Source organism: Artemia franciscana, chromosome 9 (genome assembly GCF_032884065.1).
Source record: "Artemia franciscana chromosome 9, ASM3288406v1, whole genome shotgun sequence".
Classification (NCBI taxonomy): Eukaryota; Metazoa; Arthropoda; class Branchiopoda; order Anostraca; family Artemiidae; genus Artemia; species Artemia franciscana.
This window is the reverse complement of record NC_088871.1, coordinates 47,272,188-47,289,838: the sequence shown is the minus strand read 5'-3', so window position 1 is coordinate 47,289,838 and position 17,651 is coordinate 47,272,188. Positions and strand designations below refer to the sequence as shown.

The following is a 17,651-nucleotide window of genomic DNA, read 5'->3' as shown; positions in this document are numbered from 1 at the left end:
GTGAAAAAAAAAAGTTCTTTAGTGCTTTGAAAAATCTTTTTTTCCAATTTTTTTATGAAAATTTATAAAAAAATTTTGCAAACTTTCTTTAAAAATTTGGACAAAAGCCGCACTTTAGTAAAGAGTAAGGAGGTAAGGAGGAGACAGTCCACTTCATTTAAAGAAGAATCTGTTCAAATAGGTCTCAAATCTGTTCCTTGCTTTCAGTTGAAAAGCTCTTTTTCTTATATTTAACTTCTGATAGTTTTCCAAATCATACCCAGACCTAACCAACACATAATTATAGGTACCAGTCCCTTAAATCCATGGTTAGTCGCTTTTAAAATGTGTAAATCAATACCTGTACTTGATTAGTACCGTCCTACGTTTAAATTTGCAATTTACATTTCGGACAAATTTTGAGTAAGCTTAAAAACTGGCGATGAATAGTAATTTTGGTAAAAGTCCTTGTTAATGTTACTACTAAAGAATTTCGGTTGGATGAAAAGGAGTATTATTGTGTGTATGTATGGAATTCCGTGTGACTTTTGATCTTCTACATATTTGAAGCCATCACAACCACTATAATAGGTTATTCTTATCAATATTGCATACATTTGTTTAAATACATTGAAATACTTCATATAAGTGGAAAAATATTACCATTTAAAATTGCTGAAAACTAAGTTCTTAGCAGTATTTGCCGCGCCAAAAAAACTTACTGGCGGGGCTAATGATGACCTGCCTTGCCTTTTCCACCTCTGTGCTGGTAGATATGGGACTGTGACATCTTGGCAATATAGAAAGACATTATAATTAATTCATACCCCCTACCCCCAACTCTTTGAACATTTATCTGAAGTCTCATGAAGAAAAGCAGTTTGTCCATTAAAATGCACTTTTACAGGAATCTACCCTACCCCCACCTAAACGATGACTCAGTCCCACTCATTATAGCTGATACACAATTACAGATCACTAGACGTAGCGTAATTTCATTGCAAATAAAACGAACCAACTTGGTTGAATCGAGTACTGCCACCGTTTGGCATTACTTCTCTGGTAACTGGGAAGCCTAAAGCATAGTTATGGATACTTTTAAATAAATTAGCTTCAACAAGACTTTCCCCTGACTCAATCTGTGTGATTACTTAAGAAACAGCTTTAAATTTACGTTTAAATGAGCTCCCTCCCAATTATCATGGACCTTCGATTTGATACAGTCAGCTCTGGGGAAAAAAACAACAAATAAACATGCATCGACGACGTTTTTCTGAAAAAAAAACGAAATTCCCCTAAATAGTGGTAACCTTGGCCATCACTATTAAACAATTATCGTAGGTAAGGAAAAGGGGGATCTTTACCTTGTCTTCTTTGAATGAACTCCAACGAGATGGAATTGCAGGATATCCTCTGTAAAAATAAGATCCGATTGGGTGTCTAACTGAATTACTGACTAATTTCTGCTTCCCAAATAAACTGCCTTTCCTAAAAATAAAATGGTACCTACACAAAAGTCCGCTATTTGAGCCAATCACTTGCCAACTGGATTAGAGAAGAAATACGATAAATTAAATTCTATTTTTAAAGTTTCTCTGGGAAATACTTTGCCCAGGAATATTTATTTGGAACAGGGATTCTCAGATGTTTACTCCTATTTTTTAAAGTTTCATTTTAGTTTTATTAAATAAATAAAGACTCGCAAGATATCTCCTCTTACTAGGGCTACTATCCATCAGAATCTTCTAAAGGCTATAGTGTAATTTTCGTTTTTCTGAAAACTATATGTATTTTGAACCGTGAGTTTTAATTTTTCAAAACAAAGACGAAAAACAGAAACCAAAATAAAACACCATAATAATCAAGACGACCGGAAAAAAACTATAATAAACTGAATGTTTAATATATTGAATCAATAAACTGTGAAAGTAAACTGAATGTTTAATATATAATAGTATTAATTTCTAGATAGGTATATTTGGTGTTCAGTAAAGCGCAAATTACGCAATAGTCTTTAGAAGGTCTTTTTCTGGGGGGGGGGGAGGGATAGTCCTTCTCCTGCATGAAGCAATTCCTTTTCGTTTTGATATTGATTTGAATATTCATTTTAATTTCTGCTAGTTTGAGGGTTTATTTGTTCATTTATATTAGAATACGTTATCTTTGAGCTTGATGTTTGTTATTTATTTTAATTTCTGTTCGTTTTTGGTTTCAATTATTACAACTAAAAGGATTAAAAAACAATAAGGCTCCATGTGCTAATAGTGTGGTAAATGAGTTTCTTAAATATGGTGCCTCTGAGGTTAGAAATAAGTAAGTGAAGATTGTGAATATGATTATTGAACAAGAGGAAGTACCTAGCGACTTTAGGAAAACCTTAATCAAACCACTATATAAGAAAGGTGTTAAAAGTGAGCGTGATAATTATCAAGGTTTTAGTCTGGTCTCTGTAGTTAGCAAACTAATTAGCAATATGGTACTTTTTAGACTGAAAGATGATGTAGACAAAGTTTTAAGAGAAAAGCAGTGTGGTTTTAGAAAAGGAAGAGGATGACCGACCAAATTTTCGCTCTTAGGCTAATAATTGAGAAGTGCCGGAGCTATCAAACACCTTTGATCCCCAGTTTTATAGATTACGAGCAAGCTTTCAACTCTGTTGATGGAAGAGCTTTAGCGAGAATCGTATTCTTTTATGGTATACCAGACAAATACGTTAAAGTGATTAGTACCATGCAGTAGAATTTCACTGCTACGGTTAAGGTGGGAAATGAGGTTAGTAGCTGGTTTTGTATTAACAAAACATAAAATCTCAAAAAAAAAAGAAAAACGAGGACAATTACAGACAGTGAAAAATTAAAAATTATGCAAATATTTCGGTCAAGACCTCCGCTTGACCGTCCTCGTATTTTTGGTTTCATATTAAATCATGAATTGAACAAAATTGTGATCTATCCTCTTTTATACGGATCATTTTGATGGACTTCATCTTAAGAAGCACAGGAAAGGCAATGGAGACCATAGAATCAAATGAGGAGGAAAATATCTCCTGGACTTAGATTATGCTGATGTTTTAAGAGTCTAGTGTCAGCAAAATGAATAACTTTTAGAGGTTTCGCAAGTTTAGGGGGCTAGAATAGGTTTGAAAATTAATATTAAGAAGACTAGTCACTAAGGCTAGGTATAAGTGAAGATGAAAGGGGAACGTTGGGTAACGAAAAGATTGGCCAGGTGGGCAGCTGTGGTTACCTTGGTAGTATTATTAGTAAAGACGGAGGGACAGTGAAGATATTAAAAGTAGAATAGCCAAGGCTCAGGGTGTTTTTCACAGTTAAAAGGAGCTTCGAAGAATAGGAAGATAAGTCTGCTAACTAAGTTTAGAATATTGGAAGCTACAGTGATGACAATGATTAAACACGGCTCTAAAGCATAGGTGCTCCGAAAAGCAGATGAAAATTTACTAGATTTAGAAGATTTGCTAGATATTTTCCAGAGAAATTGCCTACGGATTGTTCTGGGTACCCGGCTGACTGACTGTATTTCGAGCAGTAGGCTGTGCGAAAAGTGTGGTTCAGTCCTGATTTTTAGGGCTATAATGAGAGAATGTTGAGATGGCTAGGGCACGTTCTGTTGATGAAAGATGACGTGTTGCCGAAGACTGCCCTTTTCGGCTAGCTGTTAAGTTTGAAATTGTCGTTTTAAACCCTTTTGACAACTTGGTTCTCTTGGATCTTTTGATTTAGTTTAACATTCCCCATTGACATTTCCTGAAATTTTCAACTTAATACTTATTGCCTTTCCTGAGATAATGCAAATACGCCCTCTTGACAACCTGCATGCACTTGGTGGTTTTTGATCTAGTTCAACAACCCCTAAACGTTCCCTGAAAGTTTGAAGTGACTACGCTTAGTCGTTCAAGGGACATTGCCATTGTCGTTTTTAGGGGGGGGCAAGGCGAGCAGTTGCCCCCATTCCAATAATTTGGAATAAAAATATTATATAGCCCATGCCCCTTGACTCTCTGGATGGAGGTCATTTTTTCCTCCAATAAAAATGCTTGAGCTACACCCCTGGAGATTGCAGACAAACCCTTTTGAACCTGGATACTCATATTGTCTTTTGGTTTAGTTCAACTAATCACTCCACATTCCATGAAATTTTCAACTTAATACCTTTAGGTAATCCCGAGAAATTGCACAGGCCCCTCTTTTCCGTTATCAATATCTGTTTAAACAATTGTCGATTTGCATAATTAACAGCCCCTGCCCTAGGATCTGTTGGGGTCATGTCATCCTCAGAGGCATGAATAAACTAGAATCTCAAAGTTTTGAACGGATGTGTTAGGAAAATAAGGAGGGTGCGGGTATCAAAAACCACTGGAGAGGGGGCCGGTTGTCCTCCAGTTACATTTTACTCCTTAAAATGGCAAAAGAACTTTCAATTTCAAATCAAGGTTTTTCAAGGTTTTTCCGTCCACCCTTTCCACATTTAGTGGCTCTAGAAAATAAATAAATAACACATTGAAGGCATACGACTCTTTACTACAGGTGACGCTATGGCATTGCATCTGATATGACGTTTTATTTTGTTTAAAATAAATAACAAAAATCTGTTTTTTCAAAAGAAACTGTAAAGTGAAAATAAAAAACAATAATTATTATTTTCATGAGGATCTGCCAGCCCCTAGTTGCCCCATGTCTATTGGTGTAACATGCTAATAGCTATTGGATCCCATCTTCACCATCCCTTTACTCTTTACTCTAAAGCCAAACATTTTTGCAACAATTCTTCAATAATGGAAGGGCTCAGGTACATACTTCACTAACAACTATGAATCTTCCTAAATAATCAAACAGTTCGTGGTAATAAACTGTAAGTAATGAGCGATGTGGCTCAATAGTAACCGAGACTCAAAGAAACATAGTTTTCATAACAATAGATAGATCAAGAGAGTAGAATCTGATGCTTATTCAAAATATATAAAATTCATCAAGCCTGAGAAAATTCATCAAGCCTGGGAGAAAAAAGCAAGTAATACAGTGTGCCCACTCCCCTCTTTATTTAGGCAGTGCTATTGTGCTGCCTATGATTGCAATATGCTCACCATGCTTCTGAATTTTGTCGACTATCCGTTGGATCTAGTATGGTATTTGTATAGTATTGTTCATTTTCGTAAAAAAAGAATATCCTTGGGATCCTAAGCTTTTATTGGTAAAATCTATCAAAATTCCAACAAAGTGTACAATTGACTAATGTAAATGACCAATAACCTTGGTCCATTTCTTTCTCCAATGAATTTCTTTTTTGAATCCTTCTATGAAAAATGATTATTTTTTGCAGATTCAAACCCCTGTCTTTGGGCTGTACAGGCAATACTACCATAGGAATTATGTTTAAATATTTATTTTGAGCATTTTGATTAAAATGACTACCTTGAAATTTCCCTAAGACACTGTATTTCGTCGTGATAGGCTCTATTGGCGCAATTGATAGGTTACAGGGACAATGAGAGGGTATTATTTGTCCTCTGATCACTTTCAGTTAATGAGATATCACCAAAATTTATGATTTCCAGTCTAATCTCAATAAAAACTAAACTATTCTTATTTTAGTCCACAATATCTCGTCAGCAGGGCACCTAATAGAAAGGTTTCTACGATCTCAACCAAACATGGCCAGAAGAAGGCTCATAGTTCTGACAAAAGGGGAAACGGAAAGTATACCAAACCGTAGCTAAAGAATTAGGTCCACAGCACAACAAAAAGCACATGGTACACTAAGAGATACAAAAGAGAATCGAAACAAACTTTTGGTTTTTCAATACTTTATATAATCTATTCAGTCTTTCCACTTTTATGTGGGGCTACCACTACGTCAGAAAAAGATGATAAAGTTATCCATAAAACTAATTATCTGTTTTTGTCATACGAATTTGTCTACTTTATCCAACTTGGAAATATATTAAACTTTGTTTAGCTTTTCCAGGAAAGCCGGCTAGTAAAAAACTTCTGAGGCGTAAGCACGTCTTGGACTGAATAAAAGGTTTTAAATGAGACGGATTTACAGAAAACTATTGGAAAAGCAAGGCGTATATTTTCCAATCTGGAAACTTTAGTCGTTTCTCCAATCGTTTTATGCTTAAATGAAACCTGGACAATAAAGGTTGATGATGAATGAAGAACCTCTGCATTTGAAACCAACTGCATTCAGCGCATAGCGGGGATCAACTACACAGACTGACTCCCAAATTATGACCAGACGAGTTCCGAGTGCCGTAAACTCCTCCATTGCTCTCGCACTAGAAGAAGATCAAGAGTCAACAACTCTGCTGGCTTGGTCTTACTCAACAAATGTTAACCAACCAGCTACCAAAAATCATCTTCGAAGGACAAGTATGCGACACGTGCCCCAAAGGCAGACTTCGCAAGAGATGTACGGACCATTCGAGACCAATTACCTCCACCAGCTACTCCGACTAACACGAGACCGGCCAAAATTTCTGCCCGCTATTGACCAAATTTTCAGATAAGAAGAAGCCACAAAGGCTGGACTTCGCTGCTCCACTTCTGAATAATTCAAATTACTTGCTTCATAAAATAGGAAAAGACAAAATTCTTATGTGAGTGGGACAAAATTTACGGTAAGCACTTGTGAAAGAGCCTATTATTTTTTTTTTTCACCATGGGAACCACCCTATTATTATGATGTTCTTACAGCATCGATTCAGTTGATAAAGCTGTTCATAAAGCTAATAAAGTTTCTCGCCAATTTCAGTAATGAGGATTTCTTTGACTATTTTAATGACTTTATGTTTCACTAAGCTAAGCAAAAGTTTGACGCACAGTAAGCATGGCAGTATTGTCCTTACGACTGTTGTATTTGCGGTTGTATTGCAGGCCAAATTTCTGTTTCAAAAAGTTGAACAACTCATGATAAAATTATCCATTCGTGACTGTTTTGAATTTCATAAGATTAGATGTGGTCATTAGCACCAAATAAAGACAAAAGATAGAATTCAAAACTTAGGCAATTTATTAAAACACATTCAAACTAATAATGTTCTGGTTCAATGTAAGAGTACTTCAATTGAAAAAAAATTAATGCGAATCTAATGCTTATGTTTATACATCTAACCGCAATTTTTGATCGTGTATTCTAAAATGAATAAAGTTTACATATTTAAAAGAACTGTAGAGAAATTTAACTACACAAGCAGCAGGAAAAGTAGGCTTGTTCGATATAAGTTCTGGAATGTTTCATTCACTTAGCTTAACAAAGTCTTGACTAAAGAAAAACAAATGTATAAGAACCCACTTATTTAGAACCATGCCTGCTCGTTCTTCTTTGCCTCCCTTCAGTCTCGTTTTAGTTAAAAATATAATTAAACTTAGTATCAAAATTTATATAAAAAATACAAATTGGCGAAAAAATGAGAACGATTACCCCTCTTACTCCCTTGGTGTGCTATATTATAAATTACAATTTATTGACCAAAAATATATAATCAACTTTTATTAAAAAAACGTTTAATGGAAACTACATTTGATTTCAAAATTAGTTAAAATATATTTTTTTTACAAACAGACAAAGAACAGTTTTAATGTTTCATTTCCTTAACGTTAATTTTTATCATACAGAGTAGGAATGAAGGGGGTGGTTACCCCTTTACATTTAGGATAGCTTGAATTTGTTTTGCTTTGGCATCACTTTTTAATCTGATTTGAAAGTTTAGCTTCAGAGTTGAGTGATTTCTCTAAAGATACATTGACGATCTATTGCTCTCTGCTAAGCCAACACTACACTGTTGACCATGACAAGCGCTACACCTAATTTTGAAATACCAAGGATATCAAAATAAATCATGTTACCACCCCCCTCCAAAGAAAAAACAATGTTTGTCCAACCCGGAAAAACGTAACAAAAATGTATATAAGTAAATTTTTAATGCATTTCTGAAGTTTTTGTAGCCCTCCCCCTCGAAAAAATATCACCACCCCGAACAAGCATCCTGGGTATGGCCCTGCCATAGGGTTTCCTTTTTTTGTAAAGCCACTGGGTTTTCCTACTATAAAGTTTTATAAGTCATAAAACTGACGGCTTAAGGAAAACAATTTTTTGATTGAAATGATAGAACGTTATTGTCACTTTACTTTTCATGAAGGATTTACTAATCCAGGCATTAATAAAAATTAATTAACAGGTTAGTTTATTGCTTCTTGATATGTCATGTCTAGCCGGTTCAGCTTTAGAACATTCACTTGTTCTTCAGACGTTGTCCTTAAAGAATTGGGACGCAAAGTCAAACTTCAGCGTAAAGAGCAAGTGATGAGGGACAGTCCCCCCTCTTATAGAGTATAATTTCTATTCCTTTTAAGCTTTAGTGTTGATCCTTTCTTTCAGTCACAAAAATGTGCTGTTTTACTGGAGGTATTTTGACAGAAAGAGGTCTTCTGTCAGTTGTTTCGTGAATTACGTTGTAATGATGGCCTTAAAGACTGACTGATGCAGCGTTTCTTTGGGTACAAGGCACAGCCGAGAGCTTAGTGATCTTATGAAACCCACTATAAATTCGATTTCTTTTATCAGTACAGTTTACTTCCTAATTCTGTGATAGATCAAATGCTGTGGTCTCTTGAAAAATGGGTATTGAAATACTTTTCTGCATACTTCCGTCTCCCCCTCATACGCCTTCGTCTCTTAGAAAGTTAAAATACTTTTTTTTGGTGTAGGGTTGCTACCCCTAGTGATTTATCATTACTTCTAGTTATTTTTTATATTACCTAAACAAAAAAATTACTAAATCAGCACATAAATTACTAAATTATTGAAGAAAATCACTAAATCAACCAAAAAAAAAAAAAAAACAAAAAAAAAACAACTGAAATCTAGTGATTTTTTAGTAACAGCTTTATCATCACTATTCCTTTGATGGTCCAGAAATCCTGAGATCCGGAATCCAGTGGATAAAAAGGGTCTTCTCGGGTAGATCAAGATACTAGAGTTTACCCTTATTACTACCAAAAGCGTCGTTAATTACTAAAAAGCAAGGGGGAAGCAATTAAATGACACCTTGGTCGTAATAAATCCACAGAACTGCAATAGAATTAGCTAAAGCTTGGAAAAAATATGGTACTTTGCACCGTAACTTCATGATTTTATGTTTTAAGCGATTGGTCAAACATAATAGATGGTATCCTTCCTCTCCTCAAGGGCGCTGCCTCTGATTTCCACTATGATTTCATCTACGCCTATTTTGATACCGCATGCTCTTTGGGCGAGAATCTTCGTTCATTACACATGTTTAGGTGATTCATCTTCATAACTCCTTTTTTCAGAAACTTCCCCCTATAGTAAAATATATCTTGGATCATGGGAAGAAAATATACTATCCAAAAACTTCGCACAACGCCGTAATCAAAGGGTGGGGGAATTGGGTTTGAATTTCCCACTTAAAATTTTTGGCTGACTCGTAAAAAGTAGCAAAAATACATATAAACAAATTTTGATGCGTTTTGCAAAGCTTTTTGTCCCCCCCCCACCAATAGGCTCACTAGGCCAGGGCCTAGTGGTGCAAAATACTAAGGGGCACAATAATATTATTACTGAGTAATTTTTTGTGACAAAACTGGACTGATGTGACTTATCGTCAAAGTGCCAGGTGGAATCTGCCACCACGCTGCCTATTCACATAAGAATGATTTAAAAACAACACAGGGATTCCGTGTTCATCTGTAAGCAGGCAGATGTCTCCCATGAATGGCGACTGAGAGTTCGGTAATGCCTCTCTCTTTCATTACTTTTGGTTCGTCAGTTGCTTTCTGTTCATTGCTTCCACTATCCCTGAATTTTCCGGAATTAGTCCCGAAAATCTCGCAAAAACGGAGCAGCAAAAACGCTTGAGTCTAGCTAGAAGCACAAAAGCTTTAAATCCAGTCCTGTCCCCTAAACAAAATTCCTGCATACGCCTTTGCTTACGTAGGCCCTGCGTGAACTCTTTCGAAATATAAGGATCGCATTTGTCATATTTTTTCATTACTTGCTTTTAATTTCCACACACTTGAATGGTATTTGCAGCTTGACAAATTTACTGCTTTCGAATTTTGAAGCAAAGGGGTTGACTTTTTGTGCTGATTGAATAAAAAAAAATGTTTTATTTCAACAGAAGTAAATAGCAAAGCTATGTCTAGAGCACAGCAAAAACAAACTAACGGAAATTATAATGAACAATGAACTAGGAGTTAACAGAAACAGATATTAGATGTAATAAAAAATGAAGGCAATAATGAAATTATAATTTGTCAAATAATAAAAAAAATGATGTACAACTCAAACTCAAAACGAACAGAAACTACAAGATATATGAACTGGGAAGTCGTCCCCTTGTACCCCATTATAGTTTTAAAAAACAGATATTAGAGTTAACAGAAACATACTTTAGAATTAAAAAAAATGAATACTTAATAACTATTCCTCTAATAGCCCAATAACACAGTCCTATAAGTATGCCTCTTAGGATGCCATGACCCCCGCTGTCACCAAGGAAAGGGTGGGAAGTTAAGCAATTCGCTCTTCGTTCACGTAACAGTTATTAGTGGGAATTTGACGAAAAATTTTTCAGGAGAGATTTTCCACGTGGAGAAATTTCCGTGGGGAGATAAAATTTTCGGGGTAAATTTTAAACGGTGGAAGGGATTTTCTGAAATGATTTGAAAACGGTGAAAAATTAAATAATAAAAACAAGGAGCAACAGAACTTTTTACATATATTATGGGGACTACCCTTTCCAAATTCCTAGCTCTTTAAGCTTAAGTTTGACTTGTTGTCCCAATTCTTTAAAAACGACACCTGAAACACAAAGGCCGTAGAATCTGAATTAAAAACATTTTTTATGAGCTTTCAGGCTTTTACGCAAAGAGCTAGGCTTAAGGAGGTGGCAGCCAGCCTCATATACAGAGTAAAATCCTGATCAAAACGTAAGCGTCAAAAATTGTAAATTTGTTGAGGCGCTTCATTAAAACGGTGATAACAATTTAAACTATATATGCTGACAAGCTTACAGAACTTAACAAGCACTTTTTAATTGGCTATTCTTACATAGTGGCGAGACTTTGGTTGGAATACCAATTATTGGCTCTAAAGTTGCATTAGGACAGGGCCAAGATAAGATTAATGAGGAAAAAAAAACTGAAAAATATCACGTGGTATTGATTCGTGGTGTTGGAAAATGGATGGAATATAATTTTGTGTCTCATCTATAGAAACGGACTGTATGTAAGGAGCCACTCGGCCCAACAGTTGATGACAATGGATTCACTAAAAGAGTTGGCTTTTGAGCTTATTCCAAATATACAAAATTCATTGAGTTTAATGTTACCCATCAAAAGCTACGAGTCTGAGAAAATTGTGTCTGATTTTTAAAGGGAGACCTACCGTCCAAAAAACAAGTCGAGCGATTCTAATAAAAATCATATCATCGGATTAGTCACTTTACAAACAAATACCAAGTTGAAATGTAATGGAAAGGCGATGTGGTCTTCGTCGCTATTTTTATTAGTCACATTAGAAAACCCTGCTTTAGGGGTTTCAAACTTCTACCTACAAAAGTGTGGAATCTTTTAATTTCTTTTTTGCCAGAACGAAGACTGCGGGGGTGTGTTTCATTTGTTTGTTTTTTTTTTGTTTTTTTTTTTTCATAGGGACAATCGTGTTGAACCAGTGGTCCTAGAATATTGGAATCAGAGTTGAAAAGTACTTCAAGTACTGCCTAAGTAAAAAATCGAGGCACTTCAATTTACTTAAGTACATTCTTCCTGGAGTTCTCAATACTTAATACTTAAGTAACATAAATAGGTACTTGAAGCTCTCAAGTACCAATAAATTCTTAAGTACTTTCAAGTACTCTCCCAAGTGTATTCCGCTTCAATGGAATGACTTTTTTTGTAGAAAAGGATTTTTCAAAAAAGGGAATTTCCTGACTCAAAAGTAGTAGGATTTTAGGATTTGGCAAAAAATTGTTTGAAAAAAAATTCTGAAAGAAAAATGTTTCTTTGTTAGCATTTACCCGACAATCAAAAGCCATCAGAAAAAAACTAATGAAGCTCAAGCAGTCTCTGAACTATACTGCTCCATTGGTTAGTGTACTACTAGATGGTGTTGAACGGTGGTTTAGCTTTCGGGGGGGCTCCGTCAAAATCTGCAAAGACTAAGTCCTTGCAACATGCAGCACGCCCATGTTCAAGAACAAAATATTCCCCGACAGCTGGAAAGAAGCAGCTGCAGCAATGCCGGTTGAGGAGGTTAAAAGGATGAGAACAAGTGATCCTGATGACGACAAGTCCAGCCACTTGTCAGGTGATCATTTCTATGAATTCTCAGGAGATGAGAGTAATTCATCATAGTCTAACTCTGAAGCTAGCAAAGTGAAGATAAAGATTTTTCAGTTTCTGGGAGACAAACGGAGTGACCTTTGCCATCTTAAGGATTACCCTCATGTGCGGCAAGTTTTTCGAAAGTAGAACTTTGTATTCAGCTAGCCGTCTTCAGCTCCTGTTGACTTTTTCAACTGGCGGATCCATTTCGTCTCAACGAAGGAATCTGCTAGAGACCTACGGTTTGAGTGCTTAGCAGTGCTAAAAGCAGATTCCAGTACCAGCATCTCCACCAGAAGACAATTCATTAAGCTTGAGCAAGGGATGCTACACTTCTTTCAATATTTCTTGACCTAGAACATTGCAATTTGGTCTAAATGGAAGAAGAAGAAAACAACCGTTGAAAAACTCCTAGAACTACCTAGAATCCTCTAATTAGTTAATTTGGTAGACTGTTGGATGACTTTCGTCAAGTGAATACTTGTGACACTGTTACTGTTTAAAACTAACTAATCTTCAAAGAAGTGGAGCTCTACTGTCTTTCCTGGTTTTCAATTATTTGTTTAAACTGCATAATGCCTTTATTATATGACTTTATTTTATTCCATTAAACGACTAGATATGGCTGAGCCAGAAATGGTGTTAGTTGAGTTGTACTTTAGTAGTATTTGAAGTACTACTTAAGTACATGTTCTGTACTTAAAACTCAAGTACTACTTAAGTTGAATTGTGGTCTGGTACTTAATACTTGATACTTAAGTAAACTTAAGTAGACTCAGATATTTTTTTCACTTGTGATTTTTGGGGATTACAATTTTTATTTGACTTATAATTTTTTTTGGGACTTATAATTTTTTTGGCTCAGGATCTTTGGACTGATGAACATGTTTGTTTAGATTCTTTTACATACAGCTGGGAAGCTTGTGGTGCTTTGTGGCTAGTCATCGACACTACTTAATTTATTGCATGTTTTCAATCAGTATTTTTTGTACATTGGAATGATAAGAACTTGCATCATATTTAAAAAAAAAGTGAATATGATATGTTCCAAGAAAGGGTGTGCACATGATAAAGTTATCGTTGCTTTGAATACTGACACAGACAAGCATTTGAACTATGAAGCAAGTACTAGTGGTGATACTATTAGAAACGTATGCATGCATTGTCATGACAGTGAGCGATTAGATTCCTTTGGAGTACCGAAAAGATTCAACTCTTATGATGGTGGATGTGCGAGAGTAGCCTTTCCAGAGAAGTTAGGGCTCAATAATAATGTAAGCCTGAAACTAATTGACGTTGAGGGTCAACTCCTTGATAATATTTCTCACTATCAATAACGCGAGAATTCAGGTTGGTCTCAGATACATACATAACATATGGGGAGACCTCATTTATCATATGCTGTAGGTTATCCAACTTGAACCGGAGACCACATATATTGCAGAGGATAACAGTAAACTTATCCATAAGAGTTGTCTTGGGGCGCATATTTGGTCGTCTACTGGAAGGAAGTCCGATCCAAGGCTGTTTTTTCAGTTTGAAAACTTGTTAAATACCAGCTGAATGGGTAGTTGACTCAAAAAGTTGATAAAAAAAAACTCCTAAGACAGACATACCACATAAGATAAGGAGGGGTCATAAGACCTCATACTTAACCTCAGAAAGGGTGGTGGTAGCCCCAATAGGGGGCAGAAGTCGGAACCTTGCTATACCTACCACTCTCAAGCTCTACGGGCCGGGAATCCAACCCCTGAATGCTTTGCTAGAGCATACCACCACATAACCAACATGCGGAGGCCGTTGTCCAAATCTGGATTTTCCACCCTATTCCGCAGTTGTCCTCCTGGAGAGGATCCTCCCATGATGGTATTCTGCATTACCACACAAGTTAACCCATTGCTTGAAGAAGGTTTGCAACTACCAGGACGTGTCCAGACGCCGGTGGGCCCGGGTTAATATGCATCAGAGGGTCCTTCTTCCTCTTCCACCTGTGTTTATGGCCCCCGAGCAAGGGTATCCCAGTTTCAATTGATGAACCCCCAGGGGCTTGGTCCACTTGGTCTGCGCCTCCCTTTATGGGAGGTACCCTACATGTCTATAGGAATTTCTCCGATCCGCCATCTGGGGACACTCAGAGTTGCCTGGAGAGGGCCCTTACTGAGAAGGTGACTCAGTAGGCACTAAAAAATCTCTCTCTCTCTGTGCCTGTGTGTCTGAGCGGAAATTTTTTTAACCCCGGTGTCTGTCTTTGTGTTTTTTTTATGTCTGACTCTGTGTATTTGTAGGTGTTTTTGTCTTTCTATATTTCTCTGTGCATGTGTGTCTGAGCGGGTGTTTGCTTGTCTTTCTCTTTCTGTCTCTCTCTGCCTGTGTGTCTGAGCGGGTGTTTGCTTGTATGTCACCCCTCCTTATCTTATGTGGTATGTCTGTCTTAGGAGTTTTTTTATCAACTTTTTGAGTCAACTACCCATTCAGCTGGTATTTAACAAGTTTTCAAACTGAAAAAACAGCCTTGGATCGGACTTCCTTCCAGTAGACGACCAAATATGCGACTAAGTTAGTGAGACCAACATTCCCGGTTACACTCTGCTAAGGCTGTACCGCAAAAACCCGAGAAACTCGACTTTTGGTGGAGGTGGTGTTGCCATGTACCTTAAAAAAAACATCCCTTTTTTAGTAATTTCGATTTCTAGCGATAAGGAGTTCCTTTGGGTGAAAGTAAACCTACCAAACAGAATGTTTGTTATTGGTACAGTCAATAACCAACCAAAGGTGAAAATCACCGATCATCTGGAAGACTGATGGGAATTTGTGAAGCAAAGTTCCCTAAATCAGGTATAATAATCGAAGGAGACTTCAAAATTCATCATGGCCATTGACTGAAAAGTCGAACGACTGATGCAGAAGGCATAACTCTGCAAGACCTGAGTCTCGCTTATGGCTTAGATCAGCTTGTTGGATTTGACAATTATATTGGCCCTCATAGATCATCCCAGCTTGACCTCTTCTTAACTGATCATTCGGATTCCTTTAGTGTTGAAAGCTATCTTTTTGCCAACGACCATGTGGCATTACGAAAGCGTTATTAATAAGACCCTTTTGAGTCACATCTGTTGTTGGTAGACACGCAATACAGTTTTTGCAGAAAACAGTCTACAGTAGAATGTCTGATTGCTCAGTATTAAGAGTGGGTTGAGGCTCCTTTTTCAGGGGCACGATATTCATCTTCTCTCCTTTGACATTGCAAAAGCCTTTGATCGCGTATGGCGCAAGGGACTTCTTTTGTAAACTGAAAGCCTACGGAATTGAAAATTAAGACCGAGTCTCCTCGGTTCGGAATTGAAAATTCCATAGGCTTCCCCTCCCCGCAGAAAACCCCTCTGAAAATTTCCGTGTATTTTATAATAACAAATATTACATGTAAATAGTGGGAAAATTTTATTACATATAACCCTTTGCCAGGCGACTGTGGGGGGTCATCTTATCCCCAGAGGTATAGTTATTATACCTTTCAACTATGCTGAAATAATGGCTATCTCAACATTTTGACCAGATGTGTTTTGAGGAAGAAATGGCATGGGGGAGACAAGTTGCCCTCCAATCTTATTGATTATTTAACAAGGGCAGTAGAAATTTGAATTTCCGTTTGAATGAGCCCTCTGTCGATCTTTTAGGACCATTGGATCGATACGATCACACCTTGAAAAAAAAAATAATAAACGTACATCTGTGATCTTTCATCTGACAAAAAAAAACAACTTGAATTTCCACATTTTTGTAGATGAGAGCTTGAAAAATCCATAGTGGTGTTCCCTGCATTTTCGAAAATCAGGCAAATTTCTTCAGGCCCGTAGACTTTGATGGTAATACTAGACATAATGAATCTTATACATTTGGAATCAGCATAAAAAGCCAATCCTCTGGATGCCATTAACTCTTATCAAAATTACTTTTTTTAGAGTTCCGGTTACTTTTGGGCCGACCCACTCCTTACAGTTCGTTACCGCGAACTGTTTGGAACAGAAATCTGTATGTTCAGTTATTATGGGTGACTGCTATAAAACCACAAATATCTGAATTAAAAGATTGAACGCGTTAATGCTTCAAAAGTTAATAAAAGAGTTCACTGACCTTAGTTCATTACTATCCTTTTTTCGTGCCGATTCGTTACTGTTTTGATTTACTTCATAGCAGCTTTTACTAGACTGGCAAGCTTTTTCTACCTAAATTATAAAATGCGAGATGACGAGTAATGTTTACAAATGAGATTAGATTATTCTAAACATGTTCATATCAATGCGAGCATTTCAGTTATCAGGTTTGATTGCAAATCTTAGAATTGTTACGATATCTGAATTAAACGCGCCAAGTTTCCAAAGCGATGGTTCTTTAAATATATTCTCTTTAATGCAGCAGATCAGGCACATACAGAGGGGGAGGAGGGCAGTTCTGAGCCAGCCCTCTTTGAAATCCTAATTTCTCCTGAAAGTCTTGGCACTGTTTATATAAAATATCAAATGATTTTTTTTATTATTTTTACCTCAACCCCGAAGAAAACTCCTGTGTGCATGCTTGCAGTTAATTTTAAAAAACGCTTTTCGAAAAATATTTTTTTAAGATTTTGAAACAAATAGAATCTAAAACATATAGTCGTACGAAACGTACAAAACGGATAGAAATCACGAAAAAAAAATAAAACTCAAAACGAACAGAAATTAAAGCAAATAATCACATCAAACAAAGATAACAAGTACTATTGTGGATGAATAGATAAGTCAAGGAATCAAGTCAAACATGAAACAAACAGGAATAACCAAAATTAAAAGTTGGGCTGCCACCTCCCTAGGCTCTAAAAGTCAGAGTGTGATATTAGCTTTACTGAAAAAGATTTGTGGTTTGAGCACTTGGTTTTTATTTTCAAACAATATTAGTGTTAACGAACTGTAGTAAGGAGCGACCCGGCTCAATAGTAAACGAAACTCTAAAAAACGGAATTTTGATGCTAAAAGATACATCAAAAGAATCAAATTTTCATGCTGATTCTAAATATATAAGCTTCATCAAATTTAATCTTTGTCATCAGAAGTTACGAGCCTAAGAAAATTTGCCTTATTTTGGAAAATAGGGGGAAACACACCCTAAAATTCCAAGAACTTTAACGAAAATCACACCATCGCATTCAGCGTATCAGAGAAACCTATATCAAAAATTTCAAGCTTCTATCTACAAAAATGTGGAATTTCTTTCCAGGGGTCATCGTATCGACCGAGTGGTCCTATAATCTCACAAGAGGGCTCATTCTAACGG

The 17,651-nt window shown here is 36.4% G+C and overlaps 1 protein-coding gene across 2 annotated transcripts in view; it reads right to left on the bottom strand.

The window, feature by feature from the left end:
- The window catches only part of LOC136031494 (myogenesis-regulating glycosidase-like), a 75,675-nt gene that overhangs the window by 45,069 nt on the left and 12,955 nt on the right, over positions 1-17,651 (bottom strand). The window contains exons 3-4 of one of the 2 annotated variants that reach the window (XM_065711143.1): positions 16,476-16,567; positions 1,344-1,467 (exon numbers count right to left, since the gene is read on the bottom strand). The gene's annotated coding sequence lies outside the window, so the exon portion shown is untranslated. The remainder of the gene's footprint in view (positions 1-1,343; positions 1,468-16,475; positions 16,568-17,651) is intronic. The other variant, XM_065711144.1, reaches the window with a different exon arrangement.